This window comes from Aegilops tauschii, chromosome 4, assembly GCF_002575655.3.
Source record: "Aegilops tauschii subsp. strangulata cultivar AL8/78 chromosome 4, Aet v6.0, whole genome shotgun sequence".
Taxonomy (NCBI): domain Eukaryota; kingdom Viridiplantae; phylum Streptophyta; class Magnoliopsida; order Poales; family Poaceae; genus Aegilops; species Aegilops tauschii.
Genome location: NC_053038.3, coordinates 164157026 through 164169564, shown reverse-complemented (window position 1 = coordinate 164169564; position 12539 = coordinate 164157026). Strand labels below are relative to the sequence as shown.

General features: G+C 46.8%; 1 long non-coding RNA gene across 2 annotated transcripts; it reads left to right on the top strand.

Moving 5' to 3' along the window:
* Positions 1 to 4532: 4532 nt before the first annotated feature.
* LOC109758089 (uncharacterized) lies at positions 4533 to 7246 on the top strand. 2 transcript variants are annotated; one of them, XR_012181666.1, is made up of 6 exons: positions 4533 to 4804; positions 4902 to 5499; positions 5590 to 5716; positions 6403 to 6442; positions 6548 to 6613; positions 7001 to 7246. It is a non-coding gene; the product is annotated as an uncharacterized lncRNA (long non-coding RNA). The 2 variants fall into 2 exon arrangements; XR_002231737.4 differs by lacking the exons at positions 4533 to 4804; positions 4902 to 5499; positions 5590 to 5716 and having other exon boundaries at positions 5806 to 6442.
* The last annotated feature ends 5293 nt before the right edge of the window (positions 7247 to 12539 follow it).

The following is a 12539-nucleotide window of genomic DNA, read 5'->3' as shown; positions in this document are numbered from 1 at the left end:
TTTGATCGTCGGTATCTCGATACCTAGTTCAATCTCGTTACCGGCAAGTCTCTTTACTCGTTTCGTAACACATCATCCCGCAACTAACTCATTAGTCACAATGCTTTCAAGGCTTATAGTGATGTGCATTACCGAGTGGGCCCAGAGATACCTCTCCGACAATTGGAGTGACAAACCCTAATCTCGAAATACGCCAACCCAACAAGTACCTTTGGAGACACCTGTAGAGCACCTTTATAATCATCCATTTACGTTGTGACGTTTGGTAGCACACAAAGTGTTCCTCCGGTAAACGGGAGTTGCATAATCTCATAGTCATAGGAACATGTATAAGTCATGAAGAAAGCAATAGCAACATACTAAACGATCGAGTGCTAAGCTAACGGAATGGGTCAAGTCAATCACGTCATTCTCCTAATGAGGTGATCTCGTTAATCAAATGACAACTCATGTCTATGGCTAGGAAACAGAACCATCTTTGATTAACGAGCTAGTCAAGTAGAGGCATACTAGTGACACTCTGTTTGTCTATGTATTCACACATGTATTATGTTTCCGGTTAATACAATTCTAGCATGAATAATAAACATTTATCATGATATAAGGAAATATATAATACTTTATTATTGCCTCTAGGGCATATTTCCTTCACATGAGTTCTTGGGTGAGATGGTATCCGTCGATAATTGGGTCTAGCACCAAGGCAGCCAATCCTCCGTGCCAGATACTTGTCAGGTGATCCCTGCGATCAAAGGTGATTGGGCAGGCCGACAAAGGGTTGAACTTGGGGGTGACGGGCTCTACGGCGCATGTGTCTTGGAGTGCATGTTTGCCCTTTCTTTCTGTTACGTGAATCATGTTCACTGTTTTGACCTCTGGTGGGAATTTTTTCTGTCCCCCAGTGCTTTGCTGACGAGGCTCATCCTCGTCTTCACTTGGTGTCTCCCTCCCCTTGTGTTCGGCGTATAGCTTGCCGGCCTGCTTGAAGACCCAGCATTCTCTGTGGGTGTGATTCGCAGGTTTGTCGGAGGTGCCGTTAATCTGACATAATTTGTCTAGAATCTTTTTGAGGCTGGACGGTCCATCTCTATTGCCTTTGAAAGGCTTCTTCCGCTGACCGGGTTGAGAGCCCCTGAATCCGGCGTTTACCGCCGTGTTGGCTGGGCTATCTTCATTATTTCGACGCTTACTTTTACAATCGTGGTTTTTCATTACCATCCCTAACTTCATATGTGCCTGGGTCGCTGGTGCTACTACGAGCCAGCCAGCTATCTTCGCCCGCGCAAAAGCGGGTCATGAGGCTTGTTAGGGCTGCCATTGTCCTTGGTTTTTCTTGGCCGAGGTGTCTGGCGAGCCATTCGTCGCGAACGCTGTGTTTGAAAGCTGCTAAGGCTTCAGCGTCTGGGCAGTCGATGATTTGGTTCTTCTTAGTGAGAAATCTGTTCCAAAGCTTTTGGGCTGACTCTCCGGGCTGTTGAATTATATGACTTAAATCGTCTGCGTCCGGAGGTTGGACATAAGTCCCTTGAAAATTGGCCCTAAAAGCATCCTCAAGCTCCTCCCAACTTCCTATTGAATTTTCGGGGAGGCTCTTCAGCCAGTGCCGAGCTGGTCCTTTCAGCTTGAGGGGCAGGTATTTAATGGCATGGAGATCGTCTCCGCGAGCCATATGGATATGGAGGATGAAGTCCTCAATCCAGACCCCAGGGTCTGTCGTTCCGTCGTACGCCTCTATGTTCACGGGCTTGAATCCCTCTGGAAATTCATGATCCAGTACCTCACCGGTGAAGCATAGGGGGTGTGCGGAACCCCTGTATTTGGATGTATCGCGGCGTTCGGACAGTTGTAGTATTCGGTTTTGATTTTGTGCCGGAGCGCGCTTCCTAGATCCATAGATGGACCTGGTCATACCGGATTTTTGGCGCAAGTCCTCACGTAAATAGTGTGTTGACTTATGTGCGGCCTCGTTGGCCGCCCTATCGCGGCCACGAGGTGGTCGATCCGGCTGATTGGCCGTTTTATTCTTCGGCTGTGTAAGCTCTACGGCCTCATCATCGAACTCAGGCAACAACTTGCGCTTTGGATAGCTCTTTCTATGGCAACTACCACCATACTTTTCTTCAGTGTCGAGCACTTTGTTCCATCTACTGTTGAGCGTATTCTGCGTAGCCTTAAGCCTTTGCTTCTGCTTCTTCAGACTCCTCGCGGTGGCAATAAGCCTTCTATGGAGGTTCTCTTGTTCCAAGTGCCTTTCCGGGATGACGTGTGCGTCGTCGTCCGGACTGTTTTCCTCTCCGGAGAGAGGTTGATGAGCTTTATCCTCGGCGTCGACGTGTCCGGACAGCTTCTCCGTACTATGTTCGCCGTTCGCTCGTCCATCCTGCTCTATCGCTGGGTCAATGTTGTCGTCTCCTCTGGAGTCGACCGGGGTGTTATTTTCTCTTGCGCTGTTATCGCTATTTTTGCCGAGGCGGGATTTGGAGCGGCGCCTACGCCGTCGCTTTGGTTGCTTCTCGAGGGAGCTATCCTTCGCTGCATCCTTCCGTTCCTCGTCATTATTTTCTTTGGGTGTATCCACCATGTGTATATCGTGTGATGAGGTGGATGTCCAGCGCCCTGTAGGCGGTGGTTCCTGCTCGTCTCCTGCATCGTCGTCCATACCGTCAATGTCTTCGGAGTCGAAATCGAGCATGTCGGTTAAATCTTCGACAGTGGCTACTAAGTGGGTGGTGGGTGGGGAGCGAAATTCTTCGTCGTCCGCATCCCATTCTAGCCGGACATAGTTCGGCCAAGGTTCTCCTGACAAGGAGAGAGACCTTAATGAATTTAGCACATCGCCGAAAGGCGAGTGCTGAAAGATATCCGCGGAGGTAAACTCCATGATCGGTGCCCGATCGGATTCGATAGGCGCGGACGTAAGCGGCTCGGAGCTCGTGGCCGGGGACGAACCCAACGGTTCGGCAACACGGCTCTCATGGGAGGTGAAGTCAGTATTCGGCTCTATCGCCACTGAGAGTGCGGCCTCCGTGGAGGGGTCTATCCACCCGTCCTGAGATGGCGCAATTTGTTCCGGATTGCGGGCCGGAGTAGTTGCAGGTGTGATCTCCCGAACACTGTCCGACGGCAGAGTTAAGTCATGTCCGTCGTGATTGTGCGGCGCACCTGACATGGGCTCGAATCCGTCGAAGATCAAGTCTCCACGGATGTCGGCAGTATAGTTCAACTTTCCGAACCTGACCTGATGGCCAGGGACGTAGCTCTCGATCTACTCCAGATGGCCAAGCGAGTTGGCCCGCAGTTCGAAGCCGCCGAATACGAAGATCTGTCCGGGGAGGAAAACCTCACCCTGGATCGCATCGTTGCCGATGACCGAAGGAGCCATCAAGCCTTACGGTGACGGCACAGTGGAACTCTCAATGAAAGCACCAATGTCGGTGTCAAAACCGGCGGATCTCGGATAGGGGTCCCGAACTGTGCGTCTAAAGCGGATGGTAACAGGAGGCGGGGGACACGATGTTTACCCAGATTCGGGCCCTCTCAATGGAGGTAATACCCTACTTCCTGCTTGATTGATCTTGATGATATGAGTATTACAAGAGTTGATCTACCACGAGATCGTAGAGGCTAAACCTAGAAGCTAGCCTATGGTATGATTGTTGTTGTCCTACGGACTAAACCCTCCGGTTTATATAGACACCGGAGGGGGCTAGGGTTACACAGAGTCAGTTACAAGGGAGGAGATCTACATACCCGTATTGCCAAGCTTGCCTTCCACGCCAAGGAGAGTCCCATCCGGACACGGGACGAAGTCTTCAATCTTGTATCTTCATAGTCCAACAGTCCGGCTATAGTATATAGTCCGGCCGTCCGAGGACCCCCTAATCCAGGACTCCCTCAATCACCAAATTTTCACCCGGCAGAGGAGGACGAAGAACCGGCAAGGGATGACGCAGAAGCCTCCGGCCAGCAAGGCCAAGAAGATTGAACCACCGAGCGGTTCTAAATACTTAATGTTTTGAAAAAACACTTGATCTCACCCGGCCCATGGAGGCATGTAATAGGGTAGAAAAAACTTGAATCTGTCGTGCCATCGTGCACGTTTTGCTTTGCATGATACTATTGATCTGCCACTTGTGCTTATAATATCAGCTTTTTGAGTCTGTTCCTGTATGCAAATAGATCAGAAGTGTCCCACGGTTTACCGCAGGACGGGTCATAATGGCCAATAGATAATCACTGGAAACTAAAATAGTGTAAACCAGGGCTGGCTTAATTTTAACCATATCTTTCCCTTATATTATATAATAATAATAAAGCGATTAGTGCTTCTGCCCGCCTGCTCACCGTCGTCGTGCTTTTGCTAAAAAGAACCTGTTTTCTTTAGTATTCAACCCGCGGTCCTTGGTCAGTAAAGAAAAAAACGTTTCACGACGGACGGAAGAAATAGAAGACCCAAGCCAACCCTCCCCACCTATCCCATCGTCTTCCTGCTCCGACTCCAGGCCACGAGCTGCTCCCCGCCAATGGCTCCGCCCCGCGCCTCCTCGCGGCTATGCCACCGGCGATGTGCGCCGCCCCCGGCCGCGCGTCGCTTTCCCCCTCCCGGCAACGCGCCGCTTGCCTCCTCCCGCCCACATGCCCCAGCGACTCCTCCCTGCTCCACTCCCGACGAGTCGCGCTGCCCTGGTCACGTTGGGACATGGGATAGGTGGGGAGGGTTGGAGTTACACTCCATAGGGTGATGGCAGCTCGCCGCCTTAAATCCAGGAGGGGGCGACCTGGACCACGCACACGTCCTCCAGGGGTACATAATCGTCCAAATCTCGCGTTGTTTATTTTGGGCTCGATGCTTGCTGGTTTGATTTGGGGTTGTCGTGTTTGACGGCGCTCAACTTGGTCAGCGTCCAATCCTGGCCGGCCTCAACTTCCATCGTGCAGTCGCGGTCGTGCGGCCGTGACTGTTCCTCTGCTGTCAATCTATGATGGCGGTCAGTCATGGGGGACAACGGCTAGCTATCTTTGGATTGATGGCGTGAACGTGGGCTCTACAGGATACCGAGGAGCGTGAGGTTGCCCGTGCCTCCAGCCCCTTGCCAGGAAAACTGATTGTGTGTGCAAGAGACATACAGACTTTTCAAAATAAAAATACGTTTTCTCCCACTCCTCTTTTGGGATTTGATTAGTGCTATGTTTCTGAAGCCTAGGAAGAGATGGAGATTGCTGTTGAAGATGGTGAAGATAAGGAAGATGGGGATATGCACAGCTGACACTAAATACCATTACAATCAGTATTCATTGATTTATGTGTATGGTTGCGCAATTATGCAGATTTTCTGTGAAGATTAGAACCTTTTATTTTATTCAGGGATTTGTTAAAATTTCTGCCATGTAGCAGACAGCTTGCATCTCGGTGGATACAAGGTGCAAAGTGTGAGACCGTGGGGATGGCATGGTTGCAACTTGCAACGTGAACACCGCTCCTACTTATTCTGATGGAAGGTGAGTTGGAATAAGATTTACATGTGCAATGACCTAGGATTATGCAGATAATGGAATTTGAGTTGGTGCGGAACATGCACTCTAATGAAGGATGCTAACTTATTGTCCTGAGGAGAGCTGCTGCTACCATTGACCGGAATGAAGACAAAGGATCAATTTAGGTGGTGAATGGAAGACTTAATTGGAGCAACCTGTATAGAGCCAAAGAACAACGACAGTAAGAAGTAGATTTCCTGTTCGTTTACATGGGGCACTTCCTCTCTAGCCTTGAACAAGATTTCATCTGTTTTGTCAGACCAAAAGCTGTAGAAACTAGAAAGAACTCTGGTAATCTGTCAAAGCTTACTTGGCCTGAAACTATTTATTTTCTCTTTATCTTTGCAGGATGAAGGATTTATCTTCTTCTTGCCTTTTTAATTTTTCCATGTATCATGTTACTCGTCAAAGCGAAGCAATAAAAAAACTCCAGCAACATACACTGAAATTGTCACTTTTAAAAAGGAACGGGCAGAAACCATGGTGTGGCTTGGTGGGTGCGGACGTCAAATTGACCATTAATTAACACCCAGCACCTCGATCCAGATTTCTTTCATGGAAAATGGAAAGCCTGTCATGTGTACCTCTAATGCAAAAATAGGCAAGCACACGAGAAGAATTGATCGAACACGTTCTCAGCCTGACTGCCTGAGTTAAATAGTACATCCATGAAAGCTGTCAAATCATTTTGTTTTATTATGTTTTTTCTCATTATGTAGCGAACTAGCAATATATTATGCTTTTTCCGTTTTGGGATGTCCCCGTGTTCTTAGGCCATGTGTACATGATTTCCGTTTTGTATTCACTTCAGTTTATCTGCCTGGTCATCTAGATGATTTTCACATATATTTCTTTGGCAAACTGCAGCTGGGAGCGGTCTATAGGATGTTCAGTGTTGCATGTTCTGGTAAGTAACTTGGATGCTACACATGTGGACAACGACTTGCTTCACTTTTATCAGGCTGACTAAACAGGTGCCATTAACTCCTACAATGGCATGTTTTTTCCTCAGATGCCAGATAATGTTCAGTTGAAAGAGATGGCTATGAGGTGCGTGCAAGTACAAGCGTGAAATGAGGTACCCCTATCTTACACTTTTTTCTCATAAAAAAGGGTACATGCTTCTCTTCATTTCGTTTTCATTTTCTATGTGCAGTGTCAATTTGTTATTCACCAAAGTGATATGAAAATGAAGATCCTGTAACTGAAGTTCCATCCTCCTACATAACACATCCCTTTTCGCAGAATAAATGGTCACAACTTTTTCATATGTGTGTAATTAAATCTCAAGTTTCATGCTCTGAATTATGAAACAAATTTTATGTTAAACATGACTAGATTTCTTCTGGTTGTATTAAATATTGATGTATCACAAAATATCCAGTTATCAAACATGTGCATGTAGGTAAAATATTTCTATTCATTTTGGTTAAATATTAATTAATGTGTTTTTCTCAACATATAGGCGGTGTCTCTGGCGGAATGGCAAGATGCCCAGTCTGATGACCTAGGTCTGTGGCAAGTTGATGGACCTCGACTATAGGAACATCACCGAGGCAATCGATAGTAGGTTGCTCAATTGCTAACACAACATGTTTTGAATTGTAAAATTAAGTTTGTTTTTTTGTTTATTTTTTCTGACTGAAAGTGGCAGTTGGTGTTGTTGTATAACATATTTTGAATTACAAAATTAATTCTCTGGTTACACGCATGGGATTGTTTCTTCAACTTTTCCGCACGTCACTGACTTAGCCACGCCACCAGGCAACTGTTCTATACATAGAGAGAGAGAGAGAGAGAGAGAGAGAGAGAGAGAGAGAGAGACAAAATATATGTGATTCATGGATGGATCGAGACCAGGTTGGCCCATCCAAGTTGCACAACTCCAGTTGAGCTGCTTTCTCCGGCCCAAGGTCCCAGCGGTGCAGCCATTCTATAATCAAATTTTCACGTTCACTCACCAATTTAATAATCCCACTTCACCCTCTTACACACAATTATGTCAGTTTATATATGTCTGTTCTTTCGAACCAATAAGCTGTCTTAGAAACCAATAAGGACATAGTGAGGTGTGGCTTCTATTTATCCCTAAGGTGGAGACCCAAATAGATATTGGTTGATTGACGTGCCTCCGTAATTAACCTCTACAATATGTGATGGGATAATTATGCATGGTGCATAATTAAAGTAGGATTGGGTGCCCGTAATGGCCAACGAAAGAAATACTCAATTAATGTAGGGCGTAGGCGTCGAGGGTTGAGATAGAGAAACATGCAAAGGAAATGCTAATGGCGGAAGTTTTGTTTCCCGGTGCAATGCACGGGCATATTTGCTAGTATAATTATAACAAAATATATCATACCTGTGATATTTGATCAAACTATTGGTTTACCAAGCCAGTGTAGTAAGGGTGATAACCCAAAATTTAAGCACTGGTAATTATCATACATTGCCAGCTTATGAACAAGCCAGGCCGGGTTAATAAACACCGGATATTATCTTATCTCATACTGGCGACTTATAGTCGAAAGCCAGGCCGGGTTAATAAACACCGGATATTATCTTATCTCATACTGACGACTTATAGTCGAAAGTCAGGCCGGGTTAATAAACACCGGGTAATTTCATGTATAAACCGTAAGGCATCACAACCCTCAACTGCTTTTAACCATGTATTACTATGTCACAGGAGAAAAAACCTCAAAAAATATTCAAATCAAACAACAAAAAACCAAGTCTTTCATAGGCGGCCAGGCCTAAAACTCAAGTGCTTTCAAGGGCCGCACAACCACTGAGTTAAACCTTCATACAAACCTTATAAGCCGGACCTAACACAACCAATCATCATTTTAACTTTGACAAGTTCAGGGTCTGTATAAGATTGACTGTGTCAAAAGTACGGCGGGTCGTTCTAGGATTACCTGGGCGGAGTGGCAGACTTAAAAAAGGCAGGATAACCGGGGGTTTTAGGTGAATACACCTGGCTTCCAAGCCTGGCTTTTAAGCCTACTACAAGGGTCATAAAAACTCTTGTTCTTTAGAACAAAGAGCCCCCAAGCAATATTTTTGAGGTGTGCTCAATGGGCACCAATGTTTGAGTTGTGCTTTTGCAACAGACTCTCTTTGGTCCCTTTAACCTGGGTAGCAAGCCCCCAAGTTTTTTTTTTCAATTGGCTTTTAAGTCGGCTCAAGGGGTAATCATAACTTCACCCATAAGCCGGAAGCCCCCAAGTAACCAAGGACTCATTATTTAAAAAGAAAAGAATAGAGGCCCTTCTTTAGCAGGGATGCCGGCTTTTATTATATGGATCATAATATATACATTGTCAGAAATATGTACATCAGAAGAGCCGGTGGCTCAAGTGTAAGGCCGAAGATGAGCAATATTCCATGGCCGGCGGGTCTCTTCCTCCGACGTGCGTGAGTTCTTCTGGTCTCGAACATCGATAAGGTATTATGACCCATTGTTCAGATTCTTACTGAACACAAAGGGTCCTTCCCAAGGTGGGGATAACTTGTGCATATTAGTTTGATCCTGGATGAGCCGGAGCACCAGATCGCCTTCTTGAAAAGTTCTTGTTTTAACCCGGCGGCTGTGGTAACGGCGTAGATCTTGCTGGTAAATCACCGAATGAGCCGCCGCGATGTCATGCTCCTCATCTAACAAGTCAAGTGCTTCCTGACGTGCTTTTTCATTGTCAGCTTCAACATAAGCCGCCACACGAGGTGAGTCGGAGAATCGCCTCTTCTCCGTAAACCATGAAGAAAGGCGTGTAACCCGTAGATCTGTTGGGGGTGGTATTAATGCTCCATAACACGGAATGTAACTCCTCCACCCAACAGCCCGACGTCCTCTGCAAGGGAACCATAAGCTGGGGCTTAATGCCTCTTAGGATCTCTTGATTAGCTCTCTCAGCTTGACCATTAGATTGGGGGTGAGCCACTGACGATACATCAAGCCGGATATGCTCACGTTGACAAAATTCTTTCATAGCACCCTTGGAGAGATTAGTGCCATTATATGTTATGATGTTGTGCAGAAAGCCAAAACGGAAGATCACCTTCTTCATGAATTGAACCGCCGTTGCTGCATCACACTTACTGACCGGCTCTGCCTCTACCCATTTAAGTGAACTTATCAACCTCCACCAAAAGGTGGGTCTTCTTATCCTTGGAGCTCTTAAAAGGTCCAACCATATCAAGCCCCGAAGTCGCAAACGACCAAGTGATTGGAATCATCCTCAGCTCCTGAGCCAGAACATGAGCTCGGCGTGAAAATTTCTGACAACCGTCACATTTTCTGACCAAGTCCTCAGCATTAGCATGAGCCGTCAGCCAATAGAAACCGTGACGAAAAGCCTTGGCTACAAGAGATTTAGAGCCGGAATGATGACCACAATCTCCTTCGTGGATCTCACGCAAAATCTCATAGCCTTCTTCAGGAGAAACGCAGCGCTGAAACGCCCCTGTAACACTGCAATGATGCAGCTCCGCATTGACGATTGTCATCGACTTAGACCGTCGGGTTATCTTCCTGGCCAAGGTCTCATCCTCCGGTAACTTCCCTCGGGTCATGTAAGCCAAATAGGGAACCGTCCAATCAGGAATAGCATGAAGAACCGCCACCAATTGTGCTTTCGGGTTAGGAACAGCAAGGTCCTCCTCTGTAGGCAATTTGACCGAAGGGTTGAGTAGAACATCCAGAAACGTATTAGGCGGCACCGTCTTACGCTGAGAGCCTAGCCGGCCTAAGTTATCAGCCGCCTCATTCTTCCTTCGATCAATATGTTCAACTTGGTAACCCTTGAAGTGACCTGCAATGGCATCGACCTCTTGACGATAAGCCGACATAAGCAGATCCTTAGAATCCCAAGTACCAGAAACCTGTTGGGCCACCAAATCTGAATTGCCAAAGCATCTCACCTGGCTTAAATTCATCTCTTTAGCCACCCGAAGACCATGGAGCAGGGCCTCATACTCAGCTGCATTGTTAGTACAAGGGAACATTAACCAGAGGACATAAGAAAATTTATCACCTCGTGGGGAAGTCAACACAACTCCAGCCCCTGAGCCCTCCAGCTGTCTAGATCCATCAAAGTGAATAGTCCAATATGTGTTATCCGACTTTTCCTCCGGTGCCTGCAACTCTGTCCAATCATTGACGAAATCCACAAGCGCTTGGGACTTGATAGCCGTACGAGGCATATACTTTAAACCGTGAGGTCCAAGCTCAATGGCCCATTTAGCAACCCGGCCAATTGCTTCCCTGTTTTGGACGATATCTCATAAAGGAGCAGAGCTAACCACAGTAATGGGATGACCCTAAAAATATTGCTTAAGCTTCCGTCTTTCCATGAACACCCCATACACAAGCTTCTGCCAATGTGGGTATCTTTGTTTGGACTAAATAAGCACCTCACTTATATAATAAACCGGCCGTTGAACCGAATATTCCTTGCCTGCCTCCTTCATTTCCACCACGATGGCTACACTGACGGCCTGGCTATTAGCAGCCACATATAAAAATAGAGGCTCTTTATCAACAGGGGTAGCAAGCACGGGCGGCTCAGCCAATTGTTTCTTCACATCCTCAAACGCTTGGTTAGCAGCATCGCTCTAAACAAAATGATATGTCTTCTTCATCATCTGATAGAGGGGGATAGCCTTCTCACCCAGCCGGCTTACGAACCGGCTCAGAACCGCAATATGACCCGCCAGACGCTGAACATCATTAACACACGCCGGCTTAGCCAATGAAGTAATGGCTTTGATTTTCTCCGGATTAGCTTCAATGCCTCTGTTAGAAACCAGGAAACCCAAGAGCTTGCCTGCTGGCACACCAAAGACACATTTAGCCGGATTAAGCATCATCTTGTAGACCCGGAGATTGTCAAACATCTCCTTCAAATCATCAATCAGGGTCTCCTTCCCTCTTGACTTCACCACAATGTCATCTACATAAGCATGAACATTGCGCCCAATTTGATTGTGAAGGCAATTTTGCACACACCGCTGATAAGTCGCCTGGGCACTCTTGAGCCCAAAAGGCATAAACACATAGCAGAAGGCTCCAAACGGAGTAATGAAAGTTGTCTTCTCCTGGTCCTTAACTGCCATCTTGATATGATGATAACCAGAATAAGCATCCAAGAAACTGAAACACTCACAACCCGCCGTAGCATCAACGATTTGATCAATACGAGGGAGAGCAAACGGATCAGCCGGATGAGCCTTGTTCAAGTCCGTGTAATCCACACACATCCGCCAAGTGCCATTCTTCTTGAGTACTAGCACCGGGTTAGCCAACCACTCAGGATGGAAAACTTCGATGATAAACCCGGCCGCCAAGAGCCGGGCCACTTCCTCTCCAATGGCCTTCCGCCTCTCCTCATTAAATCGGCGAAGAAACTGCTTGACCGGCTTAAATATCGGATCAATATTAAGAGTGTTCTCAGCGAGTTCCCTCGGTACACCTGGCATGTCTGAAGGCTTCCATGCAAAGATGTCCCGGTTCTCACGGATGAACTCGATGAGCGCGCTTTCCTATTTCGGATCCAGATTGGCACCGATACTGAACTGATTCGATGAGTTGCCAGGAACGAAATCAACCATTTTAGTGTCATCTGCCGATTTAAACTTGAGTGAAGGATCATGCTCTGTAGTTGGCTTCTTTAAAGACGTCATGTCCGCCGGGTCAACATTATCTTTATAAAACTTCAACTGCTCGGTTGCACAAACAGACTCAGCATAAGCAACGTCACCTTCCTCACACTCCAAGGCTATCTTCCGGCTTCCATGCACCGTGATGGTTCCCTTGTAACCCGGCATCTTGAGCTGCAGATACACATAACAAGGCCGCGCCATGAACTTGGCGTAAGCCGGCCGTCCAAACAGAGCGTGATATGGGCTGTGGATCTTGAACATTTCAAAGGTCAATGTCTCCGATCTAGAGTCATGATCATCTCCAAAAGCAACTTTCAGAGATATCTTACCAACTGGGTAGG